We start from the raw sequence: 19,434 nt of genomic DNA on the forward strand, positions 1-19,434 counted from the left end.
GGTCCCAGTAGTTGGATAATTGTTTGTGACAATATATAACTTCTGTGTCCCAGTCTTGGGCTTGTGGCACCCGTGCGCATCCCCAGTTCATTGCTATTCTTCGCTTTACGAGAAGGAGCATTAAAGCAATCAATTTACAGGAATCACTGGGCATGTCCTTTACCAAACTCAGTAGCCCCAACAGTGGGGACGGGAGTATATGTATGTTTGTAACTCTCCCTATTATGCAGACGTTCTCCAACCAGTAGGCGGCAATTGCAGGGCAGTGCCAGGTCAAGTGAATGAAGTCCGTTGAGGTCAATGGCAGCATGGGCAGCGGGAATCCGGCAATAGCCCCATCTAGTGTATTTGTATAGGGGTTCGGTATAGGCGGTGCAGAAATTTGACATGAATATAAGTCATAGTCTGTAGTTGGGAGAAAGCATCTCAAGCTGGCCACAGCAGATGGCCCACTGGGTTTTAGTTAGGGGAAGGGCGAGGTCTTTTCCCCAGGCCTCTCTGGCTGATGTGGCCGCCGCTGGCGTGGTGCGGTACGTGTGGTTGTATGTGGATGTTATCAGTTTCAGGGGAGAGGGTGTCATGTATATGTGGTCTAACGTTGTGAGTGTCTTCGGGGGAAGGTTTCATGAAGAGCCCGGCATTTTGCATGCAATCGGTAATACAAAAGGACATCCAAGGGTGCACCTGTGGTGGATGCTGAAGTTGGCGGGGCAAGGAATTGGCTGTCAGGTTAGAGATCCGCAAAGGTATGAATATTTAGCTTGCTGGTACGGCTGATTGCGCCTTTATCATGTAAAGGAGGTAATAGGGGGTGTTTTGCCACTGGAACGGATGGGGCATAGAGTTGCGGGGTTCTTGTGCATCGTGTCATCCCGATCCATGCCCAACGTATATATTACGGAGTGTTGATCTCTAAGGCGGGCGGTTTATGAGGAATAAATAGCACTGTAGATAATGGCCATGGGGAGGTCCTGTCTGTCTCGACCGCGACGTATGGTTGAAAAGGTGTGGGGTGAGTCCAGGAGTGTAAGAGATGTGCCTGGGCACACAATGCATATAGCTGTAGATCTGGTGCACCCATCCCTCCCTGTGATTGTGGCAGTGCTAGAAGTTCATATGCGACAAAGGGCTGTTGGCCCGCCCAGACTAGCGTGAGAAGGTTGGATAGAAGACATTTAAAAAAGTGCTTTGTGATTGGGATATGAATATTCACAAATAAATGAAGAAATTTGGGTAGCTTAGACCACAGAGGAACATGGTCCTCTAACCAGCCTATGGCTCTGCCAAAGTTAGCTTGCCATAGTTCTTCAACATTCCTGCTGACTAGAATGCCCAGGTATTTAATGGGGCTAGTGGCCCATTGGAGTGGATAGTCAATCGGGAACAGAACTGTGCCATCCGTTAAGGAAAGAAGCATAGATTTGGCCCAATTAACTTGAACACCGGACAAGCCCCGAATTGTATGACTTCACGGATAAATGGTGAAAGATTGGTCTCAGGGTGACTAGCATAAAAGGTAATGTCGTCATCATAAAGGGATATAACCAGGCCACGAGACGTAGAGCCTGTTGCCTGGTTCGTGTGGTGCTCACGGATTTGGGCCGCTAGGGGGTAGTGATAGTGAAAAGCAAGGGGGACAGTGGGTATCCTTGCCGCGTGCACTGAGTCGCCGGAAAAGGGTGTGATATTTGCGCATTGAGAAGACATATCTAGGCAATGAAGTTGGTGCCGAGACCTAGTAGAGATAGCAACCGGAAAAGGTATTCCAACTCCAGCATATCAAATGCTTTTGTGGCATCGAGCAATGCAGCCACTGCAGAGGTATGAGGATGCAGATGATGCATTACTGTAAATATGGGGGCCGATTTACAGAACTAATCTGAGATAAAATCCTAAAGTTAATGATTTTAGTATTCACAGAAGGCATTTAGTAGTAGTAAAGTTAGGGCTCCTAACTTTACTACTACTAAACTGAGATAAAATCCTAAACTTACTACTTTTGGTATTCACAGAAGGCACTTAGTAGTAGTAAAGTTAGGACTCCTAACTTTACTGCTACTAAATGCCTTTTGTGAATCCCGAAAGTCGTAAAGTTAGGATTTTGTCTAAGTTTAGTAGTAGTAAAGTTAGGAGTCCTAACTTTACTACTACTAAATGCCTTCTGTGAATACCAAAAGCATTAACTTTAGGATTTTATCTCAGATTAGTTCTGTGAATTGGCCCCTCTGTTCTGAAGTTATGGGCCGTGGAGAGACCCGGTATAGATCCGGATTGACCAGGTCTGATCATTACAGGAAGCAAAGGTTGCAGCCTGTTAGCCATTACCTTAGCAAATATTTTGTTGTCTATGTTGATGAGAGACAGGGGGCGATATGAGTCACATTGGTTAGCTGGCATGTCAGGCTTGAAGGGTGTGAAAATTACCACTTCCCGCATCGATGGGGGGAGCGTACCCGCCTTAAGGGCGTCCTGGTAAACGTCCAGAAGTTTAGGAGTAAGAATTCAAGAGTATTCCTTGTAAAAGGCGGCCATCAGCCCATCGAGGCCGGGAGCTCTATCTCGGGGGAGGCTGTCGATTGCCTGCTGTATCTCCTCTGAAGTGATTGGGAGTCTAAAAACTCCTGCTGTGCATCTGACAGCCATACCAATTCGACGGTATCAAAGTAGGCCTGAAAGTCAGAGGGAACTGCTGCTTGCGAAGTGGAATACAGGTAGGAAAATAAGTCAACCATGATTTGTAGGAGCTCTTGGGTTGAGGAACAGGTTTGGCCCTCTGGGTCAAGAAGGTCAGAGGTGTAGTATGAAGGATGTGGACTCTGGAGCAACCTGGCCAAAGTTTTACCAGGGTGATCTCCCTCACTGTATCTACGGGCTTGAGTCTCTTTCCCCAGGAAGAGTGTTTCTCTCGGCGCCTCTTCCTGATACGGCAAAATCTTGTTGGGTATGTTGGCCAGAATGCAGGGGTTGCTGGAGTAGTAGAAATGGGGTTCGAACGTAGCAATGCCGGTTTTGAGATCTGAAAGTGTCCCACATATGGATTTACAAATGCCGTGGCTGTACATAAGCTGCGTATGACTGCTTTAAAAGCATCCCAAAGCACGGCTGGAGAGTCGACTGAGCCGGTGTTTTGTTCAAAGTATTCTTGAATGGTTGCGCGTATTTCCTCTCTGAAGACCATGCCCCTGAGAGCACCCTGGGATAGTTTCCATGAGAATGCGCTAGGGAGAGCGTGTGGAGGCTGAAGAACTAATTGCACAGGTGAATGATCTGAAACAGTATGCGGTGAATGGGAGACTGTTGGATGCCAGGCCAGTATGTCCCTGGTTGCCAGCCATGCCCTGTGCTGCAGTGAAAGCACGTGCCTTTGCACATGGTGTGGTGTGGATTGCGCCAAAGATCAGTGAGGTGGTTGTCTGTGGTTATTGCAGTGAGTGTTGAAGGCGCTTGGGGTCATCTGGAGCTGCCTGCTATGTCCATCATGTCATCCAGTGGGACATTAAAATTGCCACACTAATGTACTGACTTAGGGCCAGCACCGGCAATTAGGTGCCAAACTTTGGCGAAGAAGTCAGGGTCGTCTATATTTGGTCCGTAAAACGGTAGCAAGGGTTATGGGGTGATTGTACAGTGTGCCCACTAATATGACATATCGACCTTCGCTGTCACAAATGCAGTGGGTGGTGGACCAAGCCAGGCCCCTACGTATAAAGACACAGATCCCTCTCATGTAATTAGAATATATTGCTGAATAGGTTAGCCCCCAGTCCCTAGTGAATAAGTGAGAAGAGTGTTTGCTTACTAGGTGAGTTTCTTGGAGTAGGCAAATATCGACTTTGTGCCTGTTCAGGTACACATGCAGTAGACAAACTCTCCTGCTGTCATTGAGGCCCTTTATGTTCCATGTGATGAGTTTCACTGTCGCTGCCCTATTCATCCTTACACTGGGGGGAGATGGCGTCATCCCCAAGGGGTTGCCATGCCGTGTATGTGGTGGAATGTGCTGTGTCCCACACGCTAGTGCGATGATGAGAATGGTGTATGTGCATGCCATTCAGCCAATAATTTTGATATGCATTAAACAGTAGTTGTTTAACTGTCCCGCAACAAACCCAATCGACCCACTCACACCAATCCCCCAATCAGGTTGTGGTTCCCTCCCCCAAAACATTGTGAACTGGGAGTTACCGCCTGGGGCAGTGGAATCTCTGAGCTTACTACCCGCCGTGATGGTTGGGTGGCCAAACTTTAGCCATGGGGAGAGCTCCCACCACATAGCACAACCCAGTGCACTCCACGAACACAGACAGACTTTTTCTGATAAAACATTAGTGCAGTGCTCTGGCAGCATTCCCAGACATTAGAGAAGAACAGCAAATTTAAAAAGGTAAAAAGGTTTGTAAACTAGCACTGTCTGTGCTTCTAAACACCATAGTAACTCTTGTATTATTGAACAGAAGAAAATAAATAGTTCAAAGCTAATCATTGTCACTCTGCGCCAAAGGGGGCTCGTAACATGGTGTTAGATTTGGGGGTCTCTAGTTGTCAGAGGTAGGTACCTTTGACCAAATAGAGACCCTTGCGTCTAGTCATCGTAAGGGGCTACACTCCTAAAATAACCTCTGCTCACCCCCTTGGTAGCTTGGCACCAGCAGGCAGGCTTGTCTCAGAGGCAGTGTGTAAAGCATCTGTGAACCAATACAGTAATACAGTGACAACACTACAGATGGACACCACACAGGTTGTGTTATAAAAATAAGTATTTTTATATAGACTTAACACCAGACCAAACGACAAAAATCCACAATACCGTACTCAAAAATAGACTTTAAAATGGTAGGAAATAGCTCAGTTCTCTTAAGATTGTAAATGCAACACTTTACTCTCAAATTACCTTGTATCCGTAACGCAATGCAAACATAAGGGTCGCAGGGAAGGTGATGCGTTGGTTCCTTACTGCTGCGCAGGGGAGTTGATGCTTGCTTCCTTACTGTGTGGGGCGGTGATGTGTCGGTTTCTTACAGCTCTCCGGTACAATGCGACAAGATGGCGACTGTTCTGCTCGACTTTCTCGGCCTTCTTGTGTTAACAAGTGATTGAATGTGACTTCAGTCTCTTACCATTCAAGCCTAAGGGTTAGAGTAGTGAATGGAGCCTATTTACTAGGCACTTCGACATGATTCTGTGCTCTTCCCCATAGATCAGGGCTTGCACACATAGCCTAGGGGATAGATTCGTTAGTATTAGGGATAACCTGTCCTGTAGTGAGGGTATTTCATGGAGCTGTGCCGAATTCAGGCCTGGTAGGCCTCAAACGGGAGAGACTCCATCTTTCTTTCTGCTTCGGCAGCTTGGGATGCTTCTAGGCCAAGAGTAATGTTTTAGTTATGAGGTGTTATTCGCTTGGAGAGAACCGGTTCAGGCCGGCCCTTATCGAAGGATTGTATTTTTCTTCATGCCGAAGACACTACATCAGGCCGGCCGGCTGGGAACGTGTCCTTGGTACGGGGAGGTACAAGAATTTGGTGGGCGGCAGGTTATGGGCCGGAATTTTCCATGAGGAAATGCACCTCTATATTAGTGAAAGTCTGAGGCAGTTACATGTTCAGTCCGTAGGCGGCATCTAGCCGTTAGCAGTAAAGCTACTACTTATTCCAGGGAAGACAGACGCCATCTTGAAGGCGGAGAAGAACTGAGAGACAGATGCTTTCCTAACAGAATAGCCAGAGAGGAGAGAGTAGCCGATAAGGAAGAGGTCCCAGTGACTCGGAGAAGGGTGATTCCAGGCGAGCCGAGGCACAGACGAGAGGGGAGCCTAGATGACCACTGAGTGCGGGCTACATACTACTAAGGTGATGTCGACCCTTTCTTATTAGAGTGTACAACTTAATCTTTCACTTTTCTTTGCAGGTTATGTGTTATATCGTAATGTTATGTGATTGTGTATGTAATGAGTAATAAAGTATCCAGTTTGTAGTGAACCAACATGTGATGCGTGTTCTTGTATAAGAGGGTAGCCTATTCTTCTAGTCAGCTGTGGCTACATGAACAGATGTTAACCCTGATCAGGTAAGTGGTAACTGAATAAAGGAAAGAGGAGCCTCTCGAACCTGAGAACAGGCTATGCCCGAACTGGCAATCCTTGTGCGATCTGATGAATAGTGAGATTCCCTTTTTGTATGTTATGGTGATCATAGGATGAACTGTCGTATGAGACTGCCGTCTAGGTAGAGAGGTCTGGATTCGTAGGGGATCGCGAGGCCGCCGATTGTGCTGATACTGTCGTATGGGCAGAGAGGTCTGGGTTGGTATGGGACCGCGAGGCCGCCACTTGTGATACTGTCGTATGGGCAGAGAGGTCTGGGTTCGTATGGGACCGCGAGGCCGCCACCTGTGATACTGTCGTATGGGCAGAGAGGTCTGGATCCGTATGGGATCGCGAGGCCGCCAATTGTGCTGAGACTGCCGTCTGGGTAGAGAGGTCTGGGTTCGTATGGGACCGTGAGGCCGCCACTTGTGATACTGTTGTATGGGCAGAAAGGTCTGGATTCGTAGGGAATCGCGAGGCCGCCGATTGTGTTGATACTGTCGTATGGGCAGAGAGGTCTGGATCCGTATGGGATCGCGAGGCCGCCGATTGTGCTGAGACTGCCGTCTGGGTAGAGAGGTCTGGGTTCGTATGGGACCGTGAGGCCGCCACTTGTGATACTGTTGTATGGGCAGAAAGGTCTGGATTCGTAGGGAATCGCGAGGCCGCCGATTGTGTTGATACTGTCGTATGGGCAGAGAGGTCTGGATCCGTATGGGATCGCGAGGCCGCCGATTGTGCTGAGACTGCCGTCTGGGCAGAGAGGTCTGGATCCGTATGGGATCGCGAGGCCGCCGATTGTGCTGAGACTGCCGTCTGGGTAGAGAGGTCTGGGTTCGTATGGGACCGTGAGGCCGCCACTTGTGATACTGTCGTATGGGCAGAAAGGTCTGGATTCGTAGGGAATCGCGAGGCCGCCGATTGTGTTGATACTGTCGTATGGGCAGAGAGGTTTGGATCCGTATGGGATCGCGAGGCCGCCGATTGTGCTGAGACTGCCGTCTGGGTAGAGAGGTCTGGGTTCGTATGGGACCGTGAGGCCGCCACTTGTGATACTGTCGTATGGGCAGAAAGGTCTGGATCCGTATGGGATCGCGAGGCCGCCGATTGTGAGGTCTTGGTATGCATAGTAGGAATCCCCTGTCCTTAGGTGATAGATATATGTGGTTGCAGGATTGTAAATAGGGTCTAGGGAGGGGGTAACGTTCTGGCTGGGTTAGTGAGGCTCTGATGAGCAGGTTCTATCTGATCCGAAAACCCAAGCAGAACATTTGGCGTCACGAACCGTTTACGAAACCTGTGTGCGTTGTGGTTGTATCGTGTTTGCTTTCGGCGTGTGCGTGGTTTCGTTTGTATATTATTTCTATATACTTGTTTGTTATTTTCTTTTCCCTTTCTTCTTTTTCTTTTTCTCTTTTTCTTTCTTTTTAAAGATGTTTTCTAGAAAGTCGAAATCTACTTTTAAGTTGCCCGTTGATATTCCCGGCTGGGATTCAACGCCTTATGAGGCCTTGGCCCGTGAGTGGGCTGATTCTACTGGTTTGAGTGAGAATTGGAATTCTTTTTTGGAGCTGGCGGAGCCGGCTAATGTGATTACTTGTTTACAGAAGGTGCCGGTATCTAAGGGTGATGAGCTTCCCGTTTTGGGGTGCAGAGGTTGGATTGTTCTGTCTGCGTACAGGATTCTGCATGAGAGGTTGTTGAAGTTGCAGGACTTGCATAAGGATTTGGAAGCGAACTTTGTTGAGATTCAGAATGCTCATACTTTGTTGCGGTGTCAAAATAAGTTGCTTGCTGATAAACTTGAGACGTACCAAACTATTGCCGAGAGGGCGGCTGTGCGAATTGCTCGTTATAAATACAAGAATCGGCGTGGTCGGGTCTCGACGCGAAAGGTGCGTCTGGTCGTGGCGAAAGCCGGACTGGATTGGAATCCTGATGAATGGGATGGTAATATCTGGAACTCGAGTGATTCTCCTTCCTCGGGTGAGGAGTCTGCCAAGCGCGAGTCCTCTCGCTCCGGCCGTGCTTGTAAATCTGCTTCTTGCGCCTCTGATGGTTCACCCCGTGATTGCGCTCGTTCTTCGAGCGGGGTCGATGCTTCTTTCACTAATTGTTCCTCTACGTGTACTGGTCGAGCTCCTTGTGATGCTCATCCCGCGGTCTCGGCGCATCCTGTTTTTCGACGGAAGGTGCAGCAGGCTCCCGGTGCTCCGAATGGTATTGCTTTAGACTCTTTGGAGGATTTTACTCAACAAGAAATTAGTGATATTTTGCAGCGATTTCGGCAGCGAGCTGGTGAGACCTTACTCACATGGATGGTGTGCCTTTATGAACTGGGCGCTGCTGGCATTATGTTGGATGCTGGCGATTGTTTGAAGTTTTGTTCCTTGAGTTCGGATTCTACTGTACAGGATCATTTTCGTAACTTTAATGGTGGTGGTCAAATTTCTTTGCTTCAATTGGCGACTGAGGGTTGTAATCAAAAATATCCTACTGAGTCTGACTGGCCTCTGAATGACAAGCCGTGGTATACTTTGCGCGATGCTGCGCAACGTCTCAAAGAGGAGGTGATGAAAACGGCAATTTTTCTAAACACTGCTGACAGGTTGCTTGATGGTTTCTTGACATCTTCTGTGCGGAATCGTATTATTCGTTCTTCCCCTGTTGCTTATAAGCAGGTCATGATGACTTTATTGATTAATCAGACTGGTAACATGTTATCTGTGGTGCTGGAATCGGTACGCCAACTCGGTGAGTTGGGTGAGTGGTTTAAACCTGAACGGCAGTCCCGGCCTGACACTCGTACTCCTGGTGACAATAAACTTACTAGACGTGATATGTTTTTTGCTCTTATGGCTGATGGTGTGCGGAAGGAGGACATTGATGGTGAGACTACTTCTCGTTTGTGGGAAATGTTTCGCAAACGTGGCTTGGATCGAAAGGAGGGTGCCCGGCGTGTTCGGACAACTGAGTGTGATCGTGGTTTTTCTGATGGTAGCGATGATGACGACTGCCGTGGGCGCTCTTATCGTCGTGATGATCGACGTTATGCGCGTGATTTGTCCCCCCGTCGTGAGAGAGACAGGGAGAGAGAGGGGGAAAGAGAGAGGGGGAGAGATGATTATGTTAACAGCAGACGTAGAGATGATAGGGATCAATCCCCTGAGTTGAGAAGGAGAGAGGATCGACACATATTGGCCGATCGAAACCCGCAGTACACTGCAGGGAACAGTAATCCATTTCGTAATGGAGATGGATATGAACAGGAGGTATCGATACCTAGGAACCGTGAGAGTCTTTATCCTGATTTATCCTGGTACACAGAACACAATAAAAAGGACTAGGAAATAGGTCAAGCTCCAGTACACAGATGGGCTCACAGAGATAATAGACCCTATGTAGATATTGATATTTATTGGAGACATCGTAATATCCAAAGGGCCCGAGCATTGGTAGATACAGGAGCGGAGGCCACTCTTATTCATGGAAAATCAAAGAAGTTTAAAGGTCAGCCTTTTACAATTACCGGATTAGGTGGAAAGGAAACTCCCGCAGTTCAAACCTTACTTGAAATGAGAATAGGTAGAATTCCTAGAAAAGAATACTCTGTATTAGTGGTGCCACTCTTAGAATTCATAATTGGAATTGATATTTTGAAAGGAATGACTTTGCACTTAGATGATGGATGTTACCAATTTGGAACTAAACATTATATATCGTCCAGGCCTGTACGGGTTGGTCGTTTAAGAATGCCCCCCATAAAAGTTCCCCAGGCGACAAAAGTGGTTCGTCAGAAGCAGTATCGTATTCCAGGTGGTCATGAAGAGATTAGTACCACTATTCAGGAGTTGGTGGATGCAGGAGTTATAACCCCAGTTACTTCTGCTTGGAATAATCCTGTTTGGCCTGTACGTAAGAGTGATAATTCTTGGCGCATGACTGTTGATTATCGAGAATTGAATAGACACACACCCTCTTTGACTGTTGCAGTACCGGATGTTATTACCCTAATTGAAAGAATTCAGAAACATCCAGGTACATGGTATGCGTCCATTGATATTGCTAATGCTTTCTTTTCGATTCCGATAGCCCCTGAGTGTCAGGAACAATTCAGTTTTACGTGGAACGGGCGTCAGATGACGTTTAGAAGTCTTCCTCAGGGCTATGTGCATAGTCCTACGATATGTCACCGGCTGGTGGCAGAGCATCTGGCTGAGGTACCGGTTCAGCCACAAATTCAGATATGTCACTATATTGATGATATTTTGATCCAAGGCGAATCACAAGAGGAAGTTCAGACCCAATTGGATAGAGTCATTGAGTGCTTGCGTGAGAAAGGTTGGGAAATCAACCCGGATAAATTACAAGGTCCGTCCCAGGCTGTGAAATTTTTGGGTATTAATTGGCATGAAGGGCACCGAGAAGTGATCCCTCAGGTTAAACAGAAAATTCTTGATTTTGCAGTTCCGAGAAATAGGAAAGAAGCCCAAAGCTTCATTGGTTTGTTTGGATTTTGGCGCCAGCATATTCCTCATTTGAGTCAAATATTGGCCCCTTTGTACCAGGTCACTCGTAAAAAGAATGCATTTGAATGGGGTAAGCCACAGCAAGATGCATTCAGTCTGGCAAAAGAAGCAATTCAGCATGCTCTGGATTTATGGCCTGTATGTGATGGTGATGTGGATTTGAATGTGTCTGTACAAGGCCTTTATGCGAATTGGAGTTTGTGGCAGAAACAAGGCAAGAGTAGAGTACCGTTAGGTTTCTGGACTAAAAAGTTACCTGATGCTGGTGAGCGTTATACACCTTTTGAGAAACAGTTACTTGCATGTTATTGGGCTCTGGTGGATACCGAGCAATTGACTTTGGGACATGATATAGTTTTGCGACCTGAAATTCCTATCATGCAGTGGGTTATGAGTTCGCCGAAAACTCACCGAATTGGACACGCTCAAGAGGCGAGTGTGATTAAATGGAAATGGTATATATGAGACAGGGCACGTGTGGGACAAAAAGGAGTTGCATCTTTGCATGAGCAGGTGGCACGGGCGCCATCAACTGAAACTGAGAGTGAATGTTCCGTACCTTTAGTACAGGAGTCTCCTGTTAAGTGGGGTAAACCTTTTGATGATTTGTCCGCAGAGGACAGAAACCATGTCTGGTTTACGGATGGTTCAGCAAGGTTCATAGGGACGAAACGGCATTGGAAGGCAGTGTCCTATAATCCGATCACACAAAAATTGCTGAGTACAACTGGTGAGGGTAAGAGCAGTCAATTTGCTGAACTCTATGCTGTTTATCAAGTTCTGAAACAAGAGTTACCTGGCACATGTCATATTTTTACCGATTCTTGGTCTACTGCTAATGGACTGGCAGTTTTGTTACCGACTTGGCATTCCCATAGTTGGAAAATCCATTCCAAAGAATTGTGGGGAAAAGAATTATGGCAGGAGATTTGGGAAATGCTCCCACAGAGTACTGTTACAATCTTCCATGTGGATGCTCATACCCCGATAGACTCTCTTGACAAATTCTTTCATAACATTGCAGATGAGAAATCTAAAATTGCTGAGGCAGTGGTGGACACGCAAGATTCTGATATTGCGGGATTGGCGAAATGGGCCCACCAGAAAGCAGGACACTTTGGAGAAAAAGCCACTAGCAGGTGGGCTGCTGATCGAGGAATTTATATTCCCCTAGATTTAATTAAAAATGTTATTCTACATTGTCCCATTTGTCAGCATATCAGGCAGCGCAAAGTGCCCCAAATTGTTAAAGGTCATTTACATCGCGGGAAATTGCCCGCTCAAATTTGGCAGATTGATTACATTGGTCCACTTCCCATGAGTAGGAATTGTCAATATGTTTGCACCATTGTTGATACATACAGTGGCCTGTTGGTGGCCCTTCCCTGTAAGCAAGCTACCCAATTGAATACTATTAAAACATTGGAATTGATTATGATGTATTATGGTGTGCCATTCCAAATTCAATCTGATAATGCATCCCATTTTCGTGGAAGATTGGTACAGGAATTCTGTGTGGAAAACAATATTGAATGGGTGTTTCATATACCATATTATCCACAGGCCTCGGGTCTTGTGGAGAGGTTGAATGGCCTGCTAAAAGACCAACTGCGCAAATTAACAGATGACAAGTATAAGAATTGGCGAGATTTTTTGCCTCAAGCGCTATTGATATTGAATAACCGTCCTTTTCTAAATGCTGAATCCCCACTTATGCGTTTGTTTCCTCCGAATGTCGATGCTAAGCCCAATGAGATCAGAGAGACTGTGATGTACTGGGAGATTACTCCCGGAGCTTTGGCTCCATACAGAGCGACCCCAGGGTCGGCAGGTTTAGACTTGCATGCCATGGATGACACCATTATGAAAAGTAAAGATCGAGTCATCATTGAAACAGGTGTTGGTGTTCAGATACCACCTGGAAATTTCGGATTAATTGCCCCTAGATCGGGGCTGGCTGTAAAAGGTATTCAGGTGCTTGGAGGAATCATTGATAGTGATTATCAGGGAGAGATTAAGGTGCTCCTGCTGAATAGCAGTGAGGTTGACTTACTGATACATAAAACTGACCGAGTGGCTCAATTGCTAATAATGCCTGTCTTCAGTGGTGAGATGGCAAAAGGCACTGCCCCAACGTTGCTAACTGTACGAGGCCAGAAAGGTTTTGGCTCCACAGACAATCCTGGGGCCAGAGTTTGGGTGCAATCGCCTAAGAATCCCCCTGAACAAGCAGAGGTCATTGCAACCGGTCAAGACAATACCATTTTAGTTATGAGACCAGGGAAAGATAGCTGGGAAGCAGTCCCGGCTGACAAATGTTACTTACGAGAATGAATAATGCCTGTATTTGATTCTCTTTCAGATCATTCTTTGGACTGTTGCTGCAGGATGTGTCGGCGTTGGACTGTTTTTGGGCTGGTACGACGAGAGAGGAGGGATCCCATCAACCCGGGATGAGTTGAGAACCCGAGTGTCGCGTTCCTTCGCTGCATGGGATTCGTCGTCGAACTTTTGGACTTCACTAGCGAAACGGGTGACTAACGCCCCTCATTTCTGCTTGACACCGAGGAGATCAGTGAATGACATTTTGGCAACTTGTTTGGTTGCTGTCCCTGCTTCGTTGGAGACTTTGACTCATATTTTCAATATATCAACTGCTCGCCCCAATGTTCTTCTGGGCGATTTCGCTACCCATGAGTATTGCCCCTTGTGTACTGAACTGTCAGACCCGATACCCCCCATCCAGTCCCAAATAGTTACCTATAATATCACACAAGGTGATTTGTGTTTTTTCCTTACATGTAATCCTAGTGCAATTTCGGAATGTATGCGTTTAAAATTGAAAGGTGCCACTTCATTCACCGCTCATGAACGAACTTTGTGCCTTCAAAGGACACCGAAAATATGTACTTCTGTTCAGAATAACATGACTTGCAGGAGTATGGTAGTGGCCCCCAGTCATTATCGCACGATGTTAATACCTGCCGGATGGCTTTTCTCATGTGGTAATACTTCCTGGCCATATGTCCCCGCAAATATTTCTGGAGGCCCTTGTGCCATTACTAGATTGAGTTTATTGATGTTTTCATCACATCCGAATGCCAACTCTCGTGTGATTCGAGATACAGTGAGGTTACAGGAGGATTGTGACTCATCTTTGCATTTATATTCTAAGTCCGAATACCTTAGCCTGGCTATTTCAATTATTGGTGTTCCTGCTTTGGCAATTTATAATGCCAAATCTATTGAGAAAATGGCCTGCTGGATGGTGAAATCCATTAATCATACTTCTACAGTCCTGTCGGACATGCTATTAGACGCCCAGGGTGAACGAAGGGCTATCTTGCAAAATCGAGCGGCCATTGATTATCTTTTGCTTAAACATGGACACGATTGTTCTGATTTTGAGGGTCTTTGTTGTTTTAACTTGTCTGATCATACACAATCCATTCGAGCTCACATTAATAAGCTACATGACTTGACAGAAGAAGTTCGAAAACACATTGACCAGGGCTGGTTTGACTGGCTCTTTAATTGGTTACCTGATTTGCATATGTTACGTCCGATATTAGGAGGTATTCTGATTACTATCGCCATTTTGATTTCCATCTGTTGCTTTATTCAGTGTATTCCTTCACTACTTCAATTCTGCACACCTGGTACTAGACATAGATCAGTTAGTTTTGTTTCATATTATTCTTCCACAGATGTTAGTTCTGTTTAATGAATGTATAATAGACTGAAGTCAAGGGTGAAATGTTCTGCTCGACTTTCTCGGCCTTCTTGTGTTAACAAGTGATTGAATGTGACTTCAGTCTCTTACTATTCAAGCCTAAGGGTTAGAGTAGTGAATGGAGCCTATTTACTAGGTACTTCGACATGATTCTGTGCTCTTCCCCATAGATCAGGGCTTGCACACATAGCCTAGGGGATAGATTCGTTAGTATTAGGGATAACCTGTCCTGTAGTGAGGGTATTTCATGGAGCTGTGCCGAATTCAGGCCTGGTAGGCCTCAAACGGGAGAGACTCCATCTTTCTTTCTGCTTCGGCAGCTTGGGATGCTTCTAGGCCAAGAGTAATGTTTTAGTTATGAGGTGTTATTCGCTTGGAGAGAACCGGTTCAGGCCGGCCCTTATCGAAGGATTGTATTTTTCTTCATGCCGAAGACACTACATCAGGCCGGCCGGCTGGGAACGTGTCCTTGGTACGGGGAGGTACAAGAATTTGGTGGGCGGCAGGTTACGGGCCGGAATTTTCCATGAGGAAATGCACCTCTATATTAGTGAAAGTCTGAGGCAGTTACATGTTCAGTCCGTAGGCGGCATCTAGCCGTTAGCAGTAAAGCTACTACTTATTCCAGGGAAGACAGACGCCATCTTGAAGGCGGAGAAGAACTGAGAGATAGATGCTTTCCTAACAGAATAGCCAGAGAGGAGAGAGTAGCCGATAAGGAAGAGGTCCCAGTGACTCGGAGAAGGGTGATTCCAGGCGAGCCGAGGCACAGACGAGAGGGGAGCCTAGATGACCACTGAGTGCGGGCTACATACTACTAAGGTGATGTCGACCCTTTCTTATTAGAGTGTACAACTTAATCTTTCACTTTTCTTTGCAGGTTATGTGTTATATCGTAATGTTATGTGATTGTGTATGTAATGAGTAATAAAGTATCCAGTTTGTAGTGAACCAACATGTGATGCGTGTTCTTGTATAAGAGGGTAGCCTATTCTTCTAGTCAGCTGTGGCTACATGAACAGATGTTAACCCTGATCAGGTAAGTGGTAACTGAATAAAGGAAAGAGGAGCCCCTCGAACCTGAGAACAGGCTATGCCCGAACTGGCAATCCTTGTGCGATCTGATGAATAGTGAGACTGATTCCCTTTTTGTATGTTATGGTGATCATAGGATGAACTGTCGTATGAGACTGCCGTCTAGGTAGAGAGGTCTGGATTCGTAGGGGATCGCGAGGCCGCCGATTGTGCTGATACTGTCGTATGGGCAGAGAGGTCTGGGTTCGTATGGGACCGCGAGGCGGCCACTTGTGATACTGTCGTATGGGCAGAGAGGTCTGGGTTCGTATGGGACCGCGAGGCAGCCACCTGTGATACTGTCGTATGGGCAGAGAGGTCTGGATCCGTATGGGATCGCGAGGCCGCCGATTGTGCTGAGACTGCCGTCTGGGTAGAGAGGTCTGGGTTCGTATGGGACCGTGAGGCCGCCACTTGTGATACTGTCGTATGGGCAGAAAGGTCTGGATTCGTAGGGAATCGCGAGGCCGCCGATTGTGTTGATACTGTCGTATGGGCAGAGAGGTTTGGATCCGTATGGGATCGCGAGGCCGCCGATTGTGCTGAGACTGCCGTCTGGGTAGAGAGGTCTGGGTTCGTATGGGACCGTGAGGCCGCCACTTGTGATACTGTCGTATGGGCAGAAAGGTCTGGATCCGTATGGGATCGCGAGGCCGCCGATTGTGAGGTCTTGGTATGCATAGTAGGAATCCCCTGTCCTTAGGTGATAGATATATGTGGTTGCAGGATTGTAAATAGGGTCTAGGGAGGGGGTAACGTTCTGGCTGGGTTAGTGAGGCTCTGATGAGCAGGTTCTATCTGATCCGAAAACCCAAGCAGAACAGCGCCTCAATGCGATACTTCTCTCAGGTGCGATGCGACAAAATGGCGTCTTGGTTACGATGCAACAACGTTGATGCGATGCGTGCACGCCCGACTGCCGTGCGGCGACTCGTTGACCTTCTGAGCCGTGACAGGCCCTGCGACACGCTTCTCCGGTGATGCGACGGTGACCTCTGCGGCCGCGGCAGGCTTCTCCATTGATGAGAAGCGCATCGGTGATGCGATGGCGACAGCGGCAGCAACGGCATGCTTCCTTGGCGATGCCACGGCAACTGCTGCGGTGGCGACACGCTTCTCGTCGTTGAGTCGCGCTTCCAGCTCCCAGCGACACACAGTCTCTCAGAAGGCCTAGCACAACAGCAGGCACTTCAATTCCCAGCAAGGGAGTCCAGGGGGAAGCTGGTTGGTGAAGTCTTGTATCCCTGAGATTCTTCTTCAAGTTGATAAAAAGCACACTCAGTCCTCTTCTCATTTCTTTGGAAATGAAGTAACCACTGCAGGCCAACCTCCAAACATACAGTACAGGGGTAGTCTCCTCCTTCAGTTTCTCTGGTTCGTCTCCTCAGCAAAGGGTGGTCTTGATTCCCAGAAGTGATCTAAAATTCTGGTGTCTGGGTCCCCCATTTTATACACCAAAATACTTTGTCTCTGAAGGAAGAGAGTGTACCTAGTCCAAACAAGTTCTGAGTGCATCCTGCTAGTGTCCACCTTCTTCCATTGTCAGTGTGGGCCAGGGTCTTCAGACACACCACAGGAGGTGGAGCCATCATTGTGGAAGGCAGGCACGGCCCTATTCAGGCCCAGGTGCTACTCCTCCCACCACTCCTCATGCAGATAGGTCTGTTCAGCCTTGTGCTGACTCACCCTGTCTCCTAGAGCCCCCCAGCCCCTGTCACTCAGAAACCAGACATGGAATACACAACCTAGCAGAGGCAGGCTTGGATAGTTAGGCAAGAAAATACCTACTTTCTAAAAGTGGTATTTTCAAACACAGAATGTTAAAACCAACTTCACTAAAAGATGTATTTTATCATTCTGAGTTCAGGCTTACTAAATTCGTTTTTCTACCATGTTCCCTGGGTCAGTTATGATTATAAGGTGTTATAATCAAACTGCCCATTCTGGCCTATGGGGACAGGTAGCCTTGCAATAGTGAAAAACCAAAATGGCTGTAATTCACTATCAGGACATGCCACTCACATCAGGGCATGTCCTACCTTTCACATACAATGCACCCTGCCCTTGGGCCTACTTTAGGGGTGGCTGACATGTAGAAAAGGGAAGGTTTAGGGACTGGAAATTGGGTGCACTTACCAAGTCAACATGGCAGTACCAGACTGCACAAGGCTCTGCAACGGCAGGCCTGAGACACACATTACAAGCTGCTCCGGTGGGTGGCACAATCAGTGCTGCAAGCCCACCAGCAGCATTTGATATACAAGCCCTGGGCACACGCAGTGCATTGTACTAGGGTCTGACAAGTAAACCAAATAAGCCAATCATGGAGTCACTAATCAGTACTTCAATTTAACATAGGTAGCACTAGCTTTGTGGCTCTGAATAGCAATGGAACAGTGCCCAAAGCATCTAAATCCAGCAAAAACATCAGAGGCAACAGCAAAAAATAGAAGGGAGACCCACGCCAATGGTGCCAGGTCTAACACGTGTCCCCTCCAGCTGAAATGTGGGGAGAACTACCCTACCTCTTGGGAGTTCTCATCACTAAGGTGGAAAAATCCGGACAGACCATCAGCATTGGCGTGTTCTGTACCAGGGCGGTGTTCCACCATGAAGTCCATCCATTGTAGGGAAAAGGACCACCTCAACAGCCTTGGATTCTCACCCCTCATCTGCATCAACCATCTGAGGGGCCTGTGGTCTGTCTGAACCCGGGAGTGAGTCCCAAACAAGTATGGTCTCAACTTCTTCAGTGCCCAGACCACAGCAAATGCCTCACACTCAATTGCACTCCACCTCTGTTCCCGTGGAAGTAACCTCCTACCAATGAAGGCTACAGGTTGGTCTAGGCCCTCCTCATTCATCTGTGACAGAACATCCCCCACACCATGCGCTGAAGGGTCTGTTTGAACAATAAACTCAATTGAGAAGTTGGGTGCCTGGAGCATGGGCACTGTGCATATGGCAGTCTTCAGGTCATCAAAAGCTCTCTGCAGGTGTCAGTCCAGTTCACTTTCTTGGGCTGCTTCCTGGAAGTCAGCTCTGTCAAGGGTGCAACTCTGCTACCATACCCCTTGACAAACCTCCTGTAGTACCCAGTGAGTCCTAAAAAGGTTCTCACCTCTGTCTGGGTCTTGGGGGGTTCCCAATCCAGGACGGTCTCAATATTGGGCTGTAGGGGCGCCACCTGGCGGCTCCCCACCTGGTGTCCCAAGTACACCACATAACCCTGCCCGATCTGGCACTTACTCGCCTTGATCGTGAGGCCTGCTCTCCGCAGTGCCATCAACACTTCCCAGAGGTGGCGCAGATGTTCTTCCCAACTGGCGCTGAGCACTGCAATGCATCCAGGTAGGTAGCACTGAACTCTTCCAGTCCAGCCAACACCCGGCTGACCAACCTCTGAAAGGTTGCAGGAGCATTCTTCATCCCAAAGGGCATAACCCGGACTTGGCAGTGCCCATCTGGTGTGGAGAATGCTGACCTCTCTCTTGCCCCATCAGTCAGGATGATCTGCCAGTACCCAGACGTTAAGTCGAACGTGCTGAGGTACCGGGCAGCCCCTAACCGATCAATGAGCTCATCGGCTCTGGTGATGGGGTGCGCGTCAGACCTGGTGACTGAATTGAGCCCTCGGTAGTCCACACAGAACTGCAGTCCTGGCGTGAGACCCGGTGCGGCAGCCTTTGGGACCAAGACCACTGGGCTGGCGCAAGGACTGTTAGAGGACTCAATCACCCCCAACACAAGCATCTTGGAGACCTCCTCCTTGATGCAAGCTCTCACCCTGTCAGTCACTCTGTAAGTTTTGTGTTTAACAGGAGGACTGTGCCCAGTATCTACATCATGGACACTGGGAATCAGGGAGAACAGATCAGAAAACTGTCCCAGCAACTGGTGACAGTCATTCTGTTGCTCAGGGGTCAGAGTGGAAGAGAGGTTCACACCATTCACTGACCCATCTTGCTCAGTTGCAGAAAGGAGGTTAGGAAGAGGCTCAGTCTCCTCCTCAA

This window comes from Triturus cristatus, chromosome 7, assembly GCF_964204655.1.
Source record: "Triturus cristatus chromosome 7, aTriCri1.1, whole genome shotgun sequence".
Taxonomy (NCBI): Eukaryota; Metazoa; Chordata; class Amphibia; order Caudata; family Salamandridae; genus Triturus; species Triturus cristatus.